Here is a 22,898-nt window from a genome sequence, read left to right on the forward strand (position 1 = left end):
CTGTAGGTGAAGCTCAACCTTAACAGGTCTTCACTGAAACACTGGTATATCGAAACAGTAATTGGAACAGAGGACAAAATGGGCCCTCGAGATCTGGTGGGGGATTGCTGAAATTTGAGATGGGCTCTAGGCCCATATAGCAATTTCTGAAAAATCTCTAAGGGCCCATGTGGGTTATATGGCACTAGGTGTAGTGGGAAGTTTAGTCCCACCCCGGAAGTGGAAAAGGAGTTGGACCTCCTTATGAGGGTTTCTCTTCTACATGCTATTGGAGCTTGAGAAGGGAAGAGGCCCTCGCGCACTCCACCTCCGCCGCCCGCCACGCCACGCCTCGTCATGACGCGTCGCGGTTTGCGGGATTGAGCTGAGCCGAGCTCACACCTACGCGCTTATTTTTTCCAGTCACTAACGGAGAGTTCTCTGACACCTGGGCCACGATCTGAGATGTCAGATCGTGGGCTGTCACGGACTCGGACGTGGGACGAGCCCATGTCTCTCCACGCGGCTGCGCCTATATAAGTGTGCGGTGTCTGCTAACCCTAACCTCCGCGAACAGATCACATCCGCTCCCACGCGCACGCCCACCGTCATTCCCTTGCTGCTGCTGCCGCCGGTGACTCCATCCCGTCCGCCGCGTACACGATCGACGGGAGAGCAGGTCTCCGAAACCGCGCCCTTCTGGTTCCTGTACGGGGTGAGGGGCGAATAGGTTTTTGCGCAGCGATCACGCGACTGCTCGCTTCCGATCGTCTACTTCCTCTACATCTGCGTCGCCTTCATCTTCACCATGTCCACCGATGCTGAACATTCCACCGCCGAGAAAGCTGAAGCCGACAAGAAGGCCGCCGAGGACGCCGCTGCTGCCACCAAAGTCGCGGCCTATGCATGGCCTACTGGAGGGTATAACTCGTTTATCCCGCTCCTACTGTTTTCCGTTTTAGCCATGCTAGCGTTATACATAGATCTTTCTACAATTAGCGTAGTATGTGCTAGCTTGACTGAATATCAGTATGCGTTTATTTGTGTCAATGCCACGCTAGTGATTTACTCGTGGATTAATTTAATCGAGAAATTGCCTATTTACTCAACAATCCAAAAACCTATTATTTGTAGGAATTTGTCAGCAAGTCGCTTTGCCGCTGCACTGAAACCGGATAAGTTTACCGGTTCGTATTTTAAGCATTGGCAGACTAAGACCACTTTATGGCTCATGGCTATGAACGTGTTCTGGGTCACCGGTGTCTCCACGGGAACGATTGCTCCTGAACAGGAGAAGGCGTTCAAGGAGGCCACCGTGGTGTTCCTCGGAGTAGTTCTTAGCATGATCGGAGATAAAATGGTCGACTCATATTTACATGTGCATGTTGCCAAGGACTTGTTGGAGGTGCTCGAATCTAAGTTCGGGGCCGCCGATGCCAGGAGCGAGATGTATATAATAGAGTAGTTCCACGATTACAAGGTGGTTGAAAACCGTCCTGTATTGGAGCAGGCTCATGAGATAATATGCAGTGTTAAGGATCTTGAACTTCTTAAGTGCGAGTTACCGGGCAACTTTGTCGCGGGCTGCATAATCGCTAAGCTCCCTAATTCCTGGAGGAACTTTGACACCACTCTGAAACATTAGAGGCGTGAATTCTCTGTGGAGGATGTCATTGGCCATCTGAGTGTTGAGCAGAATTCAAGGGCAAAGGACTCGCATGGAAAAGGGGCCGATGGGACTTATGTCGCCAACATGGTGAACCAGAAGAACTTCAACTCCCACAAGCCCAAGGGAAAGAATGGTGTCCAACACAATACCGACTTTAAGAAGAAGGGTAAGAAGACCTTCAAGAAGAACAAGAAGGATGAGGGCTGCTTTACTTGTGGTTCGGTTGAACATTGGGCCAACAAGTGCCCAAACAAGTACAAGAAGTCAGGAAAGGACTCCAAGTCCATCAACATGATTGTGGACAACAATGAGAATGGTGCACCTGGGCATGGTAATTTATTTACTGTTTTTTTAGTGTTTCAGCCCAACGATTGGTGGGTGGACACAGGTGCAGGTGTACATGTGTGTGCTGAAATTTCATTGTTCACTTCTTACCAGGTCGCAGGCCATAGGTCTGTATTGCTGGGGAATGGCGCGAGTGCTTATGTTCATGGTGTTGGCACGGTCGATCTGAAGTTTCCTTCGGGAAGGATCGTGCAGCTGAAGAATGTGCAGCATGTCCCCGCCATCAAGAAGAACCTCGTTAGTGGCACCCTTCTATGTAGACAAGGGTTTAAGTTGGTTTTTGAGTCTAATAAATTAGTTGTTACAAAATATGGACTCTTTGTTGGAAAAGGTTATGAGAGAGGAGGGATGTACCGCCTTTCCCTCGCAGATTTTTGTAATAAAGTCGTGAACCATGTTCATTCGAATGTTGATGAATCTGAAGTTTGGCATTCATGTATTTGTCACATTAGTTTTGTTGTTATGACGCGGCTAGCCAAGTTGGATTTAATCCCGAGTTTTACTTTAGCCAAAGGTTCTAAGTGCCTTTCATGCGTGCAAGCTAAGCAACCTCTCAAGCCTCAGAACGCCGCGGAGGACAGACACTTGGCACCATTAGAACTCATACATTCTGATCTTTGTGAGATGAATGGTCTGTTCACTAAAGGTGGAAATAAATACTTCATGACATTGATAGATTATTCCACTAGATATTGCTATGTGTATCTATTAAATACTAAAGATGAGGCTCTACACTACTTTAAAATCTATAAGGCAGAAGTTGAGAATCAACTTGAAAAGAAAATTAAACGAGTCCGGTCAGATCGTGGTGGAGAGTACTTCTCGAGTGAGTTTGATTCCTTCTGTGCGGAACATGGCATTATTCATGAGAGGACGCCTCCCTATTCACCCCAGTCAAACGGGGTTGCCGAGCGGAAAAACCGTACCCTAACTGGTTTGGTTAACGCCATGTTAGATACATCGGGTTTATCCAAGGCATGGTGGGGGGAGGCTATATTGACGGCATGTCATCTCCTGAATAAAGTTCCGACAAAGGATAACGAGATCACTCCCTATGAGAAATGGGCAAAGAGAAGGACAACACTCCCGTACTTGCGTACTTGGGGCTGTTTGGCGAAAGTCAATGTGCCGATCCCCAAAAAGCGTAAGCTTGGACCAAAGATTGTGAGCTGCGTTAATTTGGGCTATGCTAACAACAGCGTTGGCTATAGATTTCTAGTAGTGAAATATAAGGTACCTGATCAGAAGGTCGGTACAATTATGGAGTCTAAGGATGCTACACTCTTCGAGGATATTTTTCCTATGAGAGATATGCAAAGCACTTCTAGACAGAAATCTGACGAGACTCCTGAACTTGCCATCCCTATGGAATATTATGAACAAACACATGATGAAAATCCCGAGGAGGATGACGAGGAAACCCTTGGTAGGGGCAAGAGACAAAGTACTGCAAAGACCTTTGGTGTTGATTTCTTCGTGTACCTCATGGATGATACTCCTACTTCTATTTCAGAAGCGTATGCCTCTCCAGAAGCTGACTACTTGAAGGATGTGGTCCGTAGCGAGATGGATTCCATCATGGCTAACGGGACAAGGAAGATCACTGAGCGTCCCTATGGTTGCAAACCATTGGGATGTAAGTGCGTGTTCAAAAATAAGCTTAGGCCCGATGGTACAATTGAAAAGTACAAGGCTAGGCTTGTGGCCAAGGGTTATGACCAGAAAGAAGAGGAAGATTTCTTTGATACTTATTCACCTGTGGCTAGACTGACCACCATTAGAGTATTAATCTCGTTGGCGGCCTCGCATGGTCTTCTCGTCCACCAGATGGATGTTCAGACGACTTTTCTGAATGGAGAGCTAAATGAGGAAATCTATATGCAACAGCCAGATGGCTTTGTGATAGATGGTCAGGAAAGAAAGGTGTGTAGGTTGCTGAAATCTTTATATGGCCTGAAGCAAGCACATAAGCAACGGCATGATAAGTTTAATACAACTCTGACATCTGTTGGTTTCGTTGTTAATGAGGCTGACAAATGTGTATACTATCGCCATGGTGGGGGCGAAGGAGTTACACTGTGCTTGTATGTTGATGACATACTGATATTCAGAACCAACCTCAAAGTCATTGAGGAGGTCAAGTCGTTTCTGTCTCAGAACTTTGAGATGAAAGATCTTGGTGTGGCTGATGTTATCTTGAACATCAAGCTACTGAGAGATAATGAGGGTGGGATTACACTTCTGCAATCCCACTATGTTGAGAAGGTGTTGAGTCGTTTTGGATATTCGGACTGCACACAATCTCAAACACCATATGATCCTAGCAAGTTCATTCGAAAGTCCAAAGGCACGGTTATAGATCAATTGAGATACTCTCAAATCATTGGTTCACTGATGTACCTAACGAGCGCAACGAGGCCTGACATCGCGTTTGTTGTGAGCAAACTAAGCCGGTTTGTTTCCAAACCGGGTGATGTACATTGGCATGCTGTTGAAAGAGTTATGCGCTATCTGAAAGGTACTATGAACTATGGACTTCACTATACCGGATACCCGTCGGTACTTGAAGGGTATAGTGATGCAAATTGGATCTCTGATGCTGATGAGATGAAGGCCACAACTGGGTATATGTTTACTCTTGGAGGTGGCGTTGTTTCCTGGAAGTCTTGCAAGCAAATGATCTTAACGAGATCGACAATGGAAGCAGAATTAACAGCATTCGACACATCTGGTGTCGAAGCAGGATGGCTTCGAGATCTTTTGATGGACTTGCCATTGGTTGATAAACCGGTTCCGGCTATCCTTATGAACAGCAATAATCAGACTGTCATCACCAAGGTGAAAAGTTCAAAGGACAACATGAAGTCCAACAAACAAATAAGAATGATATTAAAGGCTGTTAGAAAATTAAGAAACTCCGGAGTGATAGCGTTGGAGTATGTCCATACGGCTAAGAATCTGGCAGATCCCTTTATGGAAGAGCTATCACGTGTAGTGATAGATAATGCATCGAGGGAGATGGGTATGAGACCCACATGAGTTGCCATGGTAATAACCCAACCTATGTGATCGGAGATCCCGTGAATTAGGACCTGGGAAAACAAGCCAGTGGTGAACTAAGGAGAGTAACTATACTAACCCACTCCGTTGGAGATGCAATACTCTCGACACTGTATGGTAGGATGACTACTGTCTTAATGTGTTCCGAAGCTTATATAAGCAAGATGCTATCCTATAGAGCGATCTTTGGAGGAACACGCCTATATGAGCCCGACTGCTGGTCATAGTCTATGAGATTGGGGTGATCTCTAGTAAGCACTTGAATAGGCTAGGAGTGTGACTTATATGCTCCACCCGAAGGGTCAGCCTTCGGCAGCCTAGTACTAGTAAAACTTATTTATGCCAAACTGACAATTCAAGGCATAGTCCATTGTTCAGTTGTGAAGGAGTGTAACTACTTGCTCTAGGTGAAGCTCAACCTTAACAGGTCTTCACTAAAACACTGGTATAGCGAAACTGTAATTGGAACAAAGGACACAATGGGCCCTCGAGATCTGGTGGGGGATTGCTGAAATTTGAGATGGGCTCTAGGCCCATATAGCAATTTCTGAAAAATCTCTAAGGGCCCATGTGGGTTACATGGCACTAGGTGTAGTGGGAAGTTTAGTCCCACCCTGGAAGTGGAAAAGGAGTTGGACCTCCTTATAAGAGTTTCTCTTCTACATGCTATTGGAGCTTGAGAAGAGAAGAGGCCCTCGCGCACTCCTCCTCCGCTGCCCGCCTCGCCACGCCACGCCACGCCTCGTCACGACACGCCGCGGGTTGCGGGATTGAGCTGAGCCGAGCTCACAACTACGCGCTTATTTTTGCCAGTCACTAACAGAGAGTTCTCTGACACCTAGGCCATGATCTGAGAAGTCAGATCATGGGCTGTCATGGACTCGGACGTGGGATGATCCCACGTCTCTCCACGCGGTTGCGCCTATATAAGTGTGCGGTGTCTTCTAACCCTAGCCGCCACGAACAGATAACATCTGCTTCCACGCGCACGCTCACCGTCGTTCCCTTGCTGCTGATGCCGCCGGTGACTCCATCCCGTCCGTCGCGTACACGGTCGACGGGAGAGGAGGTCTCCGAAACCACGCCCTTCTGGTTCCTGTATGGGGTGAGGGGCAAATAGGTTTTTGGGCAGTTATTACGCGACTGCTCGCTTCCGATCGTCTACTTCCTCTATGTCTGTGTCGCCTTCATCATCACCATGTCCACCGACGCCGAACGTGCCGCCGCCGAGAAAGCTGAAGCCGGCAAGAAGGCCGCCGAGGACGCCACTGCTGCCACCAAAGCTGCGGCCTCTGCATGGCCTACTGGAGGGTATAACTCGTTTATCCTGCTCCTACTGTTTTCTGTTTTAGCCATGCTAGTGTTATACGTAGATCTTTCTGCAATTAGCGTAGTATGTGCTAGCTTGACTGAATATCAGTATGCGTTTATTTGTGTCAATGCCATGCTAGTGATTTACTCATGGATTAACTTAATCAAGAAATTGCCTATTTACTCAACAATCCAAAAACCTATTATGTGTAGGAATTTTTCAGCAAGTGGCTTTGCCGCTGCACTGAAACCGGATAAGTTTACCGGTTCATATTTTAAGTGTTGGCAGACTAAGACCACTTTATGGCTCACGGCTATGAACGTGTTCTGGGTCACCTGTGTCTCCACAGGAACGATTGCTCCGGAACAGGAGAAGGCGTTCAAGGAGGCCACCGTTGTGTTCCTCGGAGCAGTTCTTAGCGTGATCGGAGATAAACTGGTCGACTCATATTTACATGTGCATGTTGCCAAGGACTTGTGGGAGGTGCTCGAATCTAAGTTCGGGGCCGCCGATGCCGGGAGCGAGATGTATATTATAGAGTAGTTCCACGATTACAAGATGGTTGAAAACCGTCCTGTATTGGAGCAGGCTCATGAGATAATATGCATTGTTAAGGAGCTTGAACTTCTTAAGTGTGAATTACTGGGCAAGTTTGTCGCGGGCTGCATAATCGCAAAGCTCCCTAATTCAGACTATGTTGAGAAGGTGTTGAGTCGTTTTGGACATTCAGACTGCACACCATCTCAAACACCATATGATCCTAGCATGTTGATTCGAAAGTCCAAAGGCATGACTATAGATCAATTGAGATACTCTCAAATCATTGGTTCATTGATGTACCTAGCGAGCGCAACGAGTCCTGACATCGTGTTTGCTGTGAGCAAACTGAGCCGGTTTGTTTCCAAACCGGGTGATGTACATTGGCATGCTGTTGAAAGAGTTATGCGCTATCTAAAAGGTACTATGAACTATGGACTTCACTATACCGGATACCCGTCGGTACTTGAAGGGTATAGTGATGCAAATTGGATCTCTGATGCTGATGAGATGAAGGCCACAACTGGGTATATGTTTACTCTTGGAGGTGGCACTATTTCCTGAAAGTCTTGCAAGCAAACGATCTTAACGAGATCGACAATGGAAGCAGAATTAACAGCATTAGACACATCTGGTGTTAAAGCAGGATGGCTTCGAGATCTTTTGATGGACTTGCCATTGGTTAATAAACCGGTTCCAGCTATCCTTATGAACTGCGATAATCAGACTATCATCACCAAGGTGAAAAGTTCAAAGGACAACATGAAGTCCAACAAACACATAAGAATGAGATTAAAGGCTGTTAGAAAATTAAGAAACTCTGGAGTGATAGCATTTGAGTATGTCCATACGGCTAAGAATGGTAGGATGACTACTGTCTTAATGTGTTCCGAAGCTTATATAAGCAAGATGCTATCTTACAGAGCGATCTTTGGAGGAACACAGCTATATGAGCCCGACTGCTGGTCACAGTCTATGAGATTGGGGTGATCTCTAGTAAGCTCATGAATAGGTCAGGAGTGTGACTTATATGGTCCACCCGAGGGGTCAGTCTTCGACAGCCTAGTACTAGTAAGACATGTGGTGAAACTTCTTTACGCCAAACTGACAATTCAAGGCATAGTCCATTGTTCAGTTGTGAAGGAGTGTAACTACTTGCTCTAGGTGAAGCTCAACCTTAACGGGTCTTCACTGAAACACTGGTATAGCGAAACTATAATTGGAACAGAGGACACAATGGGCCCTTGAGATCTGGTGGGGGATTGCTGAAATTTGAGATGGGCTCTAGGCCCATATAGCAATTTCTGAAGAATCTCTAAGGGCCCATGTGGGTTATATGGCACTAGGTGTAGTGGGAAGTTTAGTCCCACCCTGGAAGTGGAAAAGGAGTTGGACCTCCTTATAAGGGTTTCTCTTCTACATGCTATTGGAGCTTGAGAAGAGAAGAGGCCCTCGCGCTCTCCTCCGCCGCCCGCCTCGCCACGCCACGCCACGCCTCGTCACGACGCGCCGCGGGTTGCAGGATTGAGCCGAGCCGAGCTCACACCTACGCGCTTACATTTGCCAGTCACTAACGGTGAGTTCTCTGACAGCTGGGCCATGACCTGAGATGTCGGATCGTGGGCTGTCATGGACTCGGACGTGGGACGAGCCCACGTCTCTCCACGCGGCTGTGCCTATAGAAGTGTGCGGTGTCTCCTAACCCTAGCCGCCACGAACAGATCACATCTGCTCCCACGCGCACGCCCATCGTCGTTCCCTTGCTGCTGCTGCTGCCGCCAGTGACTCCATCCCATCCGCCGTGTACACGGTCGACGGGAGAGCAGGTCTCCGAAACTACGCCCTTCCTTTTCCTGTACGGTGTGAAGGGCGAATAGGTTTTTGGGCAGCGATTACGCAACTGCTCGCTTCCGATTGTCTACTTCCTCTATGATACGTCAATTTTGCATCATGCTTTTATATCGATATTTATCGCATTATGGACTTTTATTTCACTTTATGTCACAATACTTATGGCAATTCTCTCTTATTTTACAAGGTTTACATAAGGAGGGAGAATGCCGGCAGCTGGAATTCTGGCTGGAAAAGGAGCAAATATTAGAGACCTATTCTGCGCAACTCCAAAAGTCCTGAAACTCCACGAAACATCTTAAAACAAATAAAGAAAAATCCTCGCCAAAGATGAAGGCCAGGGGGGCCCACACCCTGCTCACGAGGGTGGGCCGCCCCCTAGGGCGCGCCCCCTACCTCGAGGGCCCCCTGGTGGCTCTCCAACGTCCATCTTCTCCTATATGAAGTCTTTCGATGAGAAAAAACAGGAAGGAACTTTTCGGGACGAGACTCCGCCGCCACGAGGCGGAACCTTGGCGGATCCAATCTAGAGCCCCGGCAGAGCTGTTCTGCCGGGGATACTTCCCTCCGGGAGGGGGAAATCATCACCATCGTCATCACCAACGCTCCTCTCATCGGGAGAGGGCAATCTCCATCAACATCTTCACCGGCACCATCTCATCTCCAAACCCTAGTTCATCTCTTGTATCCAATTCTTGTCTCAAAGTCCGGGATTGGTGCTAGTAGGTTGCTAGTAGTGTTGATTACTCCTTATAGTTGATGCTAGTTGGTTTAATTGGTGGAAGATCATATGTTCAGATCCTATATGCATATTATTACCCCTCTAATTATGAACATGAATATGCTTTGTGAGTAGTTACGTTTGTTCCTAAGGATAAGGGAGAAGTCTTGCTATTAGTAGTCATGTGAATTTGGTATTCGTTTTATATTTTGATAAGATGTATGTTGTCTAGCCTCTAGTGGTGTTATGTGAACGTCGACTACATAACACTTCACCATTATTTGGGCCTAGAGGAAGGCATTGGGAAGTAATAAGTAGATGATGGGTTGCTAGAGTGATAGAAGCTTAAACCCTAGTTTATGCGTTGCTTCGTAAGGGGCTGATTTGGATCCACATGTTTCATGCTATGGTTAGGTTGACCTTAATACTTTTGTTGTAGTTGCAGATGCTTGCAATAGAGGTTAATCATAAGTGGGATTCTTGTTCAAGTAAGAACAGCACCCAAGCACCGGTCCACCCACATATCAAATTATCAAAGTATCGAACGCGAATCATATGAACGTGATGAAAACTAGCTTGACGATATTCCCATGTGTCCTCGGGAGCGCTTTTCCTATTATAAGAGTTTGTTCTGGCTTGTCCTTTGCTACAAAAGGATTGGGCCACCTTGCTGCACTTTATTTACTTTTGTTACTTGTTGCTCGTTACAATCTATCTTATCACAAAACTATCTGTTACCACTTATTTCAGTACTTGCAGAGAATACCTTGCTGAAAACTGCTTATCATTTCCTTCTACTCCTCGTTGGGTTTGACACTCTTACTTATCAAAAGGACTATGATAGATCCCCTATACTTGTGGGTCATGAAGACTCTTTTCTGGCACCGTTGCCGGGGAGTGTAGCGCCTTTGAGGTGGAATTTGGTAAGGAAAAATTTATATAGTGTGCTGAAATTTGCTGTCACTTGTTACTATGGAAAGTAATTCTCTGAGGGGCTTGTTCGGGGTATCTTCACCCCGTCTAGTAGAGCAAAGAGTTGCTCCTCAACCTACTGAACCTATTGAAAATGAAACTCCTTTTGAATTTCTTTCGGGTATGATGGAAAAACTGCTAGCTAACCCTTTTACAGGAGATGGAACAAAGCATCCTGATGAGCACTTAATATATGTGGATGAAGTTTGTGGATTATTTAAGCTTGCAGGTATACCCGATGATGTTGCTAAGAAGAAGGTCTTCCCTTTATCTTTGAAGGGAGACGCATTGATATGGTATAGGCTATGTGATGACATGAGATTCTGGGACGATAAAAGATTGAAGCTGGAATTTCATCGAAAGTATTACCCTATGCATCTTGTTCATCGTGATCGCAATTATATATATAATTCCTGGCCTCGCGAATGAGAAAGCATCGCTCAAGCTTGGGGGAGGCTTAAATCAATGTTATATTCATGCCCCAATCATGAGCTCCCGAGAGAAATAATTATGCAAAGTTTTTATGCTCGGCTTTCTGATAACAATCGCACCATGCTCGATACTTCTTGTGCTGGCTCTTTTATGATGAAGACTATTGAATTCAGATGGAATTTATTGGATAGAATTAAACACAACTCTGAAGATTGGGACCTCGAGAAGGTAAGGAGTCAGGTATGACACCTAAGTTTGATTGTGTTAAATCTTTTATGGACACCGATATTTTCCGTAAGTTTAGCACTAAATATGGACTTGACTCTGAGATAGTAGCTTCTTTCTGTGAATCTTTTGCTACTTATGTTGACCTCCCTAAGGAGAAGTGGTTTAAATATCATCCTCCCATAGAAGTAAAAGTAGCTGCACCTATTAAAGTTGAAGAAAAGACTGTCACTTATAATGATCCTATTGTTCCTACTTCTTATATTGAGAAACCACCTTTCCCTGTTAGAATAAAGGATCATGCTAAAGCTTCAACTGTTGTTCGTAAAAGCAATATTAGAACTTATACACCTCCTGAGCAAGTTAAGGTAGAACCTAATATTGCTATTGTTAAAGATCTCTTGTCTGATAATATAGATGGGCATGTTATTCAGTTTGAAGGTGAAACTCCTAGAATTGCTAAACCTTGTGATAAATATAAACATAGATCTGTGGTAGGCGTGCATGTTATTTCTGTTAAAATAGGAGGTCATTGTTATCATGGCTTATGTGATATGGGTGCAAGTGCTAATTTTATACCGCATACTTTATACGAAGAAATTAAGAATGAAATTGCACCTGCTGAGTTAGAAGGTATTGATGTCACAATTAAACTTGCCAATAGAGATACTATTTCACCAATTGGAATTGTTAGAGATGTTGAAGTCTTGTGTGGGAAAACTAAATATCCTGCTGATTTTCTTGTTCTTACTTCTCTGCAAGATAGTTTTTGTCCCATTATATTTGGTAGACCCTTCTTAAATACTGTCAATGCTACCATAGATTGCACAAAGAATGTTGTTACTGTTGGCTTGGATGATATGGTTCATGAGTTTAATTTCTCTAAATTTAGTAAACAACATCGTGAGGAAGAATTACCTTGTAAGGATGAAATTATTGGTCTTGCTTCTATTGCCGTACCTCCTAGTGATCCTTTAGAACACTATTTGCTAGACCATGAAAATGATATGTTCATGAATGAAACAAGGGAAATAGATGAAGTATTCTTTAAACAGGAACCTATTCTGCAACATAATTTGCCTGTTGAAATTTTAGGGGATCCTCCTCCACCCAAGGTTGATCTCATGTTTGAGCTTAAACCGTTTCCTGATAATCTTAAATATGCTTATCTTGATGAAAAGAAGATATATCCTGTTATTATTAGTGCTAACCTTTCAGAGCATGAAGAAGAAAGATTATTGAAAACTCTGAAGAAGCATCGTGCTACAATTGGATATACTCTTGATGATCTTAAGGGCATTAGTCCCACTCTATGTGAACATAAAATAAATTTGGAAGCAGATACCAAACCAGTTCGTGATCCTCAGCGACGTCTGAATCCTAAAATGAAAGAAGTGGTAAGAAAAGAAATACTAAAGCTTCTGGAGGCAGGTATAATCTATCCCGTTGCTGATAGTGAGTGGGTAAGTCATGTCCATTGTGTCCCTAAGAAGGGAGGTATTACTGTTGTTCCTAATGATAAAGATGAATTGATTCCACAAAGAATTATCCTGCTATGGTTCCTGCTACCTTTCAAAGATGCATGATGGCTATATTCTCTGACTTTTGTGAAAATATTTGTGAGGTTTTCATGGATGACTTTTCCGTCTATGGTTCCTCTTTTGATGATTGCTTGAGCAATCTTGATCGAGTTTTGCATTGGGAAATAGATGAAGTTTGGCATTCACGTCTTTGTCACATTAGTTTCGGTGTTATGATGCGGCTAGCCAAGTTAGTTTTAATCCTGAGTTTTACTTTAGCCAAAGGTTCTAAGTGCCTTTCATGTGTGCAAGCTAAGCAACCTCGCAAGCCTCACAAGGCTGCGGAGGAGAGACACTTGGCACCATTACAACTCATACATTCTGATCTTTGTGAGATGAATGGTGTGTTGACTAAAGGTGGAAAGAAATACTTCATGACATTGATAGATGATTCCACTAGATATTGCTATGTGTATCTGTTAAATACTAAAGATGAGGCTCTACACTACTTTAAAATCTATAAGGCACAAGTTGAGAATCAACTTGAAAAGAAAATTAAACAAGTCCGGTCAGATCGTGGTGGAGAGTACTTCTCGAGTGAGTTTGATTCCTTTTGTGTGGAACATGGCATTATTCATGAGAGGACGCCTCCCTATTCACCCTAGTCCAATGGGGTTGTCGAGCGGAAAAACCATACTCTAACTGATTTGGTTAACGCCATGTTAGATACATCGGGTTTATCCAAGGCATGGTGGAGGAGGCTATATTGACGGCATGTCATGTCCTGAATAAAGTTCCGACAAAGGATAATGAGATCACTCCCAATGAGAAATGGGCAAAGAGAAGGACAACACTCTCGTACTTGCGTACTTGGGGTTGTTTGGCGAAAGTCAATGTGACGCTCCCCAAAAAGCGTAAGCTTGGACCAAAGACTGTGGACTGCGTTAATTTGGGCTACGCTAAGAACAGCGTTGGCTATAGATTTCTAGTAGTGAAATCTGAGGTACCTAATCAGAAGGTCAGTACAATTATGGAGTCTAAGGATGCTACATTCTTCGAGAATGTTTTTGCTATGAGAGATATGCAAAGCACTTCTAGACAGAAATCTGAGCAGACTCCTGAACCTGCCATCCCTATGGAATATTATGAACAAACACATGATGAAAATCCCAAGGAGGATGACGAGGAAACCCTTGGTAGGGGAAAGAGACAAAGGACTGCAAAGACCTTTGGTGTTGATTTCTTCGTGTACCTTGTGGATGATACTCCTACTTCTCTTTCAGAAGCGTATGCCTCACCAGACGCTGAATACTGGAAGGATGCGGTCCGTAGCGAATGGATTCCATCATGGCTAACGGGACATGGGAGATCACTGAGCGTCCCTATGGTTGCAAACCATTGGTATGTAAGTGGGTGTTCAAAAAGAATCTTAGGCCCGATGGTATGATTGAAAAGTACAAGGCTAGGCTTGTGGCCAAGGGTTATGACCAGAAAGAAGAGGAAGATTTCTTCGATACTTATTCACTTGTGGCTAGACTGACCACCATTAGAGTATTACTCTCCTTGGCGGCCTCGCATGGTCTTCTCGTCCACTAGATGGATGTTAAGACGGCTTTTCTGAATGGAGAGCTAATTGAGGAAATCTATATGCAACAGCCAGATGGCTTTGTGATAGATGGTCAGGAAAGAAAGGTGTGTAGGTTGCTGAAATCTTTATATGGCCTGAAGAAAGCACCTAAGCAATGGCATGATAAGTTTAATACAACTCTGATATCTGTTGGTTTCGTTGTTAATGAGGCTGACAAATGTGTATACTATCGCCATGGTGGGGGCGAAGAAGTTATACTGTGTGCGGGAGTCCTGGATTTGGGGGTGTCTGGACAGCCGGATTATATCCTTTGGCCGGACTGTTGGACTATGAAGATACAAGATTGAAGACTTCGTCCCGTGTCCGGATGGGACTCTCCTTGGCGTGGAAGGCAAGCTTGGAAATATGGATATGTAGATCTCCTTCCTTGTAACCGACTCTGTGTAACCCTAGCCCCCTCCGGTGTCTATATAAACCGGAGGGTTTTAGTCCATAGGACAATAGACAATCATACCATAGGCTAGCTTCTAGGGTTTAGCCTCTCAGATCTCGTGGTAGATCAACTCTTGTACTACTCATATTATCAAGAATAATCAAGCAGGTCATAGGGTTTTACCTCCATCAAGAGGGCCCGAACCTGGGTAAAACATCGTGTCCCCTGCCTCCTGTTACCATCCGCCTTAGACGCACAGTTTGGGACCCCCTACACGAGATCCGCCGGTTTTGACACCAACATTGGTGCTTTCATTGAGAGTTCCTCTGTGTTGTCACCGTTAGGCTTGATGGCTCCTTCGATCATCGATAGCGATGCAGTCCAGGGTGAGACTTTTCTCCCTGGACACATCTTTATATTCGGCGGCTTCGCATTGCGGGCTAACTCGCTTGGCCATCTGGAGCAGATCGAGAGTTACGCCCCTGGCCACCAGGTCAGGTTTGGAAGCTTAAACTACACGGCCGACATCCGCGGAGACTTGATCTTTGACGGATTCGAGCCCCTGCCGAGTGTGTCGCACAGTCACGATGAGCATGATTTAGCTCTACCATCGGACAGTGTTCAGGACACCGCACCGGCAACCGCTCCGACCCTCAATTCGGAGCCAATTGCACCATCCATGGACTGGTGGGTAGACCACGCCACGGAGGCCGTATTCTCAGCGGAGATCGAGCCGAGTATCGACCTTACCCTTCACGGGAGCCATGACGCCGAACTGCCGGATTCTCCCCCGGTCACGTACCCCGAACCGCCTGCGCCCGTGCCTATTAAATCCGACTGGGCGCCGATCATGGAGTTCACCTCCGCGGATATCTTTCAGAACTCGCCTTTCGGCGACATACTAAACTCATTAAGGTCTCTCTCCCTGTCAGGAGAGTCCTGGCTGAACTATGTTCGGCAGGATTGGGATGCAGATGACGAAGAAATTCGCCGCCCACCCACCACCCACTTAGTAGCCACTGTCGACAATTTGACCGACATGGTCGACTTCGACTCCGAAGACATCGACGGTATGTACGACGATGCGGGAGACGAAGAGGAACCACTGCCCACAGGGCATTGGACAGCCACCTCATCATATGATATATACATGGTGGACACACCCAAAGAAGGCAATGGCGACGAGACAGCGGAGGATGACCCCTCCAAGAAGCAACCCAAGCGCCGACGTCAGCGGCGCCGCTCTAAGTCTCGCCAAAGCAAAAGCGGTGACACCGGCACAGGAGATAATAGCACTCCGGACAGTGCCGAAGACGACAACAATCCCCTCCAGCAAGATTTAGAGCAGGAGGATGGAGAAGCCAGCCCTCCCGAGAGAGCGGCAGATGGAGCGGCGGAGGATGATAATAACATGCCTCCCTTCGAAGACGAGGCAAGCCTCGATGATGATGAATTTGTCGTGCCGGAGGATCCCGCCAATCAAGAGCGCTTCAAGCGCCGGCTTATAGCCACGGCAAATAGCCTTAAGAAAAAGCAGCAGCAGCTTCAAGCTGATCAAGATTCGCTAGCTGACAGATGGACTGAAGTCCTCGCGGCTGAGGAATATGAACTTGAATGCCCCTCCAAGAGTTACCCAAAGCACAAGTTGCTACCCCGACTGGAGGAGGAAGCATTAAAACCTACATCTCCAGCATATGACACGGCTGATCGGCCACCTCGTGGCCGTGACAGAGAGGCATTTCAGCCAAAAACTCAGCCCGCACCCCGACGCCACCCAAATAAAAATGACAAGGCACGGGGAAACACGCTAGACCTGCGAGACGTATTGGAGGACAAAGCAAAACACGCAAGATCGATCTACGGATCATGAGGGCGCGCCACTACGCGAGACGATAATTGTCCCGCCGAATACAGTAAAAGTAAATCCGGCCGGGCCGAACACAGCGGATAAGACTCATTCGAGCTGCGTTGCGACATAGCCCACTACAGAGGCGCCGCACACCCCATATGGTTCATAGATGAAGTAATGGATCACCAAATCCCAGAAGGTTTCAAACCTGTAAATATCGAATCATATGACGGCACAACAGATCCTGCGGTATGGATCGAGGACTTCCTCCTGCACATCCACATGGCCCGCAGTGACGATCTACATGCCATCAAATACCTCGCACTCAAGCTCAAAGGACCAGCTCGGCATTGGCTCAATAGCCTGGCAGCAGAATCCATCGGCTGTTGGGAAGATCTGGAAGCCGCATTCCTCGACAACTTCCAGGGCACTTATGTGCGACCACCAGATGCCGATGACTTGAGCCACATAATTCAGCAGCCAGAGGAATCGGCCAGGCAATTCTGGACACGGTTCCTGACAAAGAAAAATCAAATCGTCGACTATCCGGATGCAGAGGCACTAGCAGCTTTTAAGCACAACATCCGCAACGAGTGGCTCGCCCGGCACCTTGGCCAGGAAAAGTTGAAATCTATGGCAGCCCTCACGACACTCATGACCCGCTTTTGCATGGGAGAAGACAGCTGGCTAGCTCGCAGCAATAACATATCAAAGAACCACGGTACTTCAGATACCAAGGATAGCAATGGCAGGTCACGTCGCAACAAACATAAGCGTCACGTCAATAGCGACAATACCGAGGATACGGCAGTCAATGCCGGATTCAAAGGCTCTAAACCCGGTCAATGGAAAAAGCCATTCAAAAGAAGCACTCCGGGCCTATCCAGTTTGGACCGTATACTCAATCGCTCGTGCCAAATACATGGCACCCCCGACAAGCCAGCCAACCACACCAACAGGGAATATTGGGTGTTCAAGCAGGCCGGCAAGTTAAACGCCGAAAACAAAGATAAGGGGCTACATAGTGATGACGAGGAGGAGCCCCGGCAGCCGAACACCGGAGGACAGAAGAGGTTCCCCCCACAAGTGCGGACTGTGAACATGATATACGCAACCCACATCCCCAAGAGGGAGCGGAAGCATGCGTTAAGGGATGTATATGCGTTGGAGCCAGTCGCCCCAAAGTTCAACCCATGGTCCTCCTGTCCGATCACCTTCGATCGAAGGGACCATCCCACTAGTATCCGTCATGGCGGATTCGCCGCACTGGTCCTAGACCCAATCATCGATGGATTTCACCTCACTCGAGTCCTTCTGGACGGCGGCAGTAGCCTGAACCTGCTTTATCAGGACACAGTGTGCAAAATGGGTATAGACCCCTCAAGGATCAAACCCACAAAAACGACATTCAAAGGCGTCATACCAAGTGTAGAGGCCCATTGTACAGGCTCAGTCACACTGGAAGTGGTCTTCGGATCCCCAGATAACTTCCGAAGCAAGGAGTTAATCTTCGATATAGTCCCGTTCTGCAGTGGCTATCATGCACTGCTCGGGCGAACCGCATTTGTGAGATTCAATGCGGTACCGCACTATGCATATCTCAAGCTCAAGATGCCAGGACCTCGGGGGGTCATCACAGTCAATGGAAACACTGAGCGCTCTCTCCGCACGGAGGAGCACACTGCGGCCCTCGCAGCAGAAGCGCAAAGCAGCCTCTTAAGGCAATCCACAAGTTCGGCGATTAATGACCTGGACACCTTCAAGCACGCCCGGAGTAATCGGCAACAAGACCGCCTGGCATGTTCCTAGCCCACATAGCAATGCGGCCCCCACCCAAGTCCCAGCCAAACTGCGAAATCCGTGCCACGCGTACATAATTACGCATTGAAAATACCATGGGCACAGGTGGGGAGGGGGGAACGACTACGGCACGCCCCAAGACGCGGCTCAACCGCAGTAGGGGCTTCCCGCTTTGTTATTTTTCTCTCTTTCAGGACTTCAATCTCTGGAAACCCCGTCCGGCGGTACGATTCCTGGACACACGATGCAACAACCAAGGAGGCAGAAAGCTATGTCGCACCACGGAACTCCCAGGAATAAACAAAGTGTACGGGTGCTGAATGTTGTGAATGAACATATACTTTGGTACGGCCAATATGCCAGGGGCTTAAGCGTACCCCATAATACGGCATGAGAAGTCCGAACACTTTCAACAGTGTGGCACCCTAAACTTATAGCATTATATGCATCAGCTCCGAATCATGTCTTGGGTCAATAGTTGGGTTTGCCCGGCTCCCATGTTTTGGTACCTTACGTTCCGCTATATCGGCTAAGGTAGCACTGGGAGAACTACTGCGATTGTGCCCCGGTTCATCTGGGCTAAGCACCTCAGTAGAGAAAGCTAAAACTGACTGTCATGATAAGGCGAGAGCTGGTCACTGTTCGAGAGGTCTCGAGTCCCTAAAGACTTATGCCGCTTAGGGCGAGGAGTCGGCTTTGTCCGGTGTAGGCGTGTATAGCGCCCCGAATTCGGCCTTCCCAATACTAGGGGCTTCACCAAAATTTAAAATTGTAGACTTCTATGGCTAAGTGAGAGTGATAAAGCATTATAGTCCGATTGCCTTGTTTGTTGTGCTAAGCACCTCCCTCGAAGGACCCAACAATGGGAAAAAGAGTGCTTAGATTTATCCCGAACACCCCAGCACTCATGGCATGGGGGCAGAAGCCGACGACTGGCCATCTCTCAGATTTGCTAAATAGCCGCACAGAAGGTAATATTTTAAATTCAAACAAGCGTTGCATAGCGCACATGAACAAGTTTTCATAATATAGGATCAAACGAGCAAGTTCATTCAAAAATTACATCCTTCACACACTCCTCCGCCACAAGACGGGCACCCTTCAGGACACCCTCATAATACATTTCAGGGTGGCGATGCTCCTTGCCCTGCGGTGGCCCCTCCTTCACCAGCTTCTCGGCGTCCATCTTGGCCCAGTGCACCTTCGCACGGGCAAAAGCCCGGCGTGCACCTTCGATGCAGACGGACCCCTTTATGACTTCCAGCCGTGGGCACGCATCCATAAGCCGCCTCACCAGGCCGAAGTAGCTGTTGGGAAGGGAGTCGCCAGGCCACATCCGAACTATAAGGCCCCTCACGGCCTGTTCGGCCGCCTTGTGCAGCTCGACCAGCTGCTTCAGCTGGTCGCTCACAGGCATCGGGTGTTCGGTCCCAGTATACTGAGACCAAAACAACTTCTCCGTCGAGCTTCCCTCCTCGGCCTGGTAATACTTCGCGGCATCCGAAACGCTGCGGGGCAAATCTGCGAATGCTCCTAGAGAGCTCCGGACTCGGGTGAGTAACAAGTAATTTACTTTCACATGCTTGCTTTGCATATTGAATGCCTTACCCGCCGCTATCTTCCTCATCGCCTCAATTTCCTGGAGGGACTTTTGGGCTTCAGCCTTGGCATGCTTTGTGCCCTCGAGGGCCGCGGCAAGCTCGGACTCTCGTGTCTTCGGGTCAAGCTCCAAGGCCTCGTGCTTCTTCACGAGAGCCTGGAGCTCTTGTTGCACCTCACCCACCCGCGCCTCTTGTTTTTTCCACTCGGTGCGCTCCTTGGCCGCGTTGTTTTCGGCCTCAGACAGCGCTTGCTTCAGGGTCGCCACTTCGGTCGTGGCCCCTGGCACATCCATGATGATCCTATCATTTGGCAACCGCATCTTATATATATATGTGTGTGTGTGTGTGTGTGCGTGTGTGTGTGTGTGTGTGTGTGGACAAGGCATTACTTACCTTTGTTCTCCTCGAGCTGCCTCTTGGCAAGACCGAGCTCTTTCTTGGACCGCTTGAGGTTCTGCCTCAGTGCAGCGACCTCCGCAGTCAGTGCGGCAGAGGTCAGCAGCGAAGCCTGCATACGCATACAGACATACTTATATTAGACTCCTGCAGATATTATTTGATCCTCTATTCGGCTTTTCTTTGTGAACACCAAACAGAGCATCAGGGGCTACTGTCTATGCGGTAATATTTTTCCTATATTTTAAATACTTACCTCAAAGCCTGTTAGAAGGCTGGCACAGGCTTCAGTCAGTCCGCTCTTGGCGGACTGAACCTTCTTGATCACCGCACCCATAATAGTGCGGTGCTTTTCGTCGATGGAAGCGCCATGAGGCGCTCCCAGCAAGTTGTCCGGTGCCTCTGGATGGACAGAGGTCACCGGCACGGGTGGCTTGCCCCTCTTGGAAGGGGGCCGCCTGCCCGAGTCCAGAACCACTGGAGGTTCCAGCGCGGCGTTCGGCTGGGGGCCGAACTTGGAGCCCTTGGGAGTCTTGCTCCCTTCGCGCCTAGAGTCCGGAAGGTCGCCTTGAGGCGCCTCCGGGACTGTCTCCCCCCGGCTTGGTGCCCCTTGAGACAATACCTCGACATCGTCCGTAGGGCGAGGAGAGGAGGCGGTCGGAAGTGTATCACTATCCATATCTGACGAGTCCAAGGAGCCGCCCGACGAGGATACGTCGATACGGGCTCGGGGCGGACTGCATGATCATATTCGACGTTAGGAGAAGTAGTGCAATAAAATTATGCTATGAGTTACTCTGGTATCCGAATACTTACGACTTCGCCAGGGGCTTGGCCCTTAGTAACCACTCGTCTTCGCCATCGGCGGCGGTGGTGGAACAGTCTGGAAGGAGAGTCCTTCCCTTCTTGGACCCTTCGGCCTCCCCGGTGGGGGCGGCCTTCCTTTTCTTGTCTCCCCCGGCTGGAGGGGGAGAGTCTTTGTCTTCCTCCTCCTCATTTTCACGGAGGAGTGCGTCTCAGAGTTATCGGACGATGAGTCCGATATCACCTGGCGCCGGGAACTCTTTCGGGTTCCCTTGGCCTTCTTCTTGGTCTTCTCCGGCACCTCATAAGGAGCCGGAGTCCGCATCTCCGTCGGGAGAGCGTCCGCAGGGTCTTCGGGCAGAGGGGCCGGACAGTTAATCTACTCCGATGTCTCCACCCAGTCCTATCAAAGGCATGGGAGCTCAGACCCCACACATGGTTAAGCTATGGGAAATAAATACCCTACCAGATGTACAGAACTTACCGAATTCGCAGGGCGCTTCGCTCTTAGCCCGCGGTCCTCGGTAAGAGAAGGAGGGACCTCGGCGCCCTTGAACAGCACCTTCCAGACGTCCTTATGCATCGTGTCGAAGAGCTCGCATAGAGTCTGGTGCTGGGCCGGGTCGAAGTCCCATAAGTTGAAAGCCCGTTGTTGACACGGGAGGATCCGGTGGAAGAGCATGACCTGGACTATGTTGACAAGCTTAAGTTTCTTGCTTATCATGTTCCGGATACACTTCTGGAGTCCGTCCAGCTCCACCGATGAACCCCAGGACAGGCCCTTCTCCTTCCAGGAAGTGAGCCGCGTGGGGATTCCGGATCGAAACTCGGGGGCCGCCACCCAGTTGGTGTCGCGCGGCTCGGTGATGTAGAACCGCCCCGATTGCCACCCCTTTATGGTCTCCATGAAAGAGCCCTCGAGCCACGTAACGTTGGGCATTTTTCCGACCATGGCTCCGCCGCATTCCGCTTGTTGGACACCTACTACCTTCGGCTTGATATTGAAGGTCTTCAGCCACAGGCCGAAGTGGGGCCGGATGCGGAGGAAAGCCTCGCACACGACGATGAACGCCGAGATGTTGAGGATGAAATTTGGGGCCAGATCATGAAAGTCTAGCCCATAATTGAACATAAGGCCGCGGACGAATGGATGGAGGGGAAACCCCAGACCGTGGACGAAGTGGGGGAGGAAAACCACCCTTTCGTGAGGTTTCGGGGTAGGGACGATCTGCCCCGCGGCTGGCAGCCGGTGCGTGATATCCGCGGCTAAGTATCCGGCCCCGCGTAGTTTTTTGATGTGTCCCTCCGTGACAGAGGAGACCATCCACTTGCCTCCCGCTCCAGACATGTTTGGAGAGAGTTGAGGAGAAGGATGTGGACTTGGGCGTTGGAGCTCGAGTGCGCGAGAATGGATGAGCAAGGAGGAAGAAGGCGTGGGTAGAAAAAGGTGAAACCTTATCCCTTTATAAGGGCGGACGAAACTATGCGCCCCCACCAGCCTGGTAAAACTCGCTTATCCCCCAAGCGCCGTAATTGATGGCGCGGTTGGGTTACCCACGTTCGTATTGATGGGAATCCCGTAATAAGGGGACACGATCTCTACTTCGACAAGACGTGCCAAGAGAACCGCCTCGCGAAATACGTTGAGATAGGTTATGAAAAACGATTCGAATAAAGACCTGGCTGTGGTGTGATGTCATGTTATGGGGTACGTCAGCAGATCAGATTTGTGGAAATATTATTCTCTCTATGGTGGTATGTGGAACTTGTTTTGCAGAGCCGAACACGATCCTCGTGTTCAAGA

At 48.1% G+C, this 22,898-nt stretch overlaps 1 pseudogene; it reads left to right on the forward strand.

Moving 5' to 3' along the window:
- Nucleotides 1-22,898, forward strand: part of LOC125507615 — a 110,074-nt pseudogene that overhangs the window by 83,954 nt on the left and 3,222 nt on the right.

This window comes from Triticum urartu, chromosome 5, assembly GCF_003073215.2.
Source record: "Triticum urartu cultivar G1812 chromosome 5, Tu2.1, whole genome shotgun sequence".
Classification (NCBI taxonomy): Eukaryota; Viridiplantae; Streptophyta; class Magnoliopsida; order Poales; family Poaceae; genus Triticum; species Triticum urartu.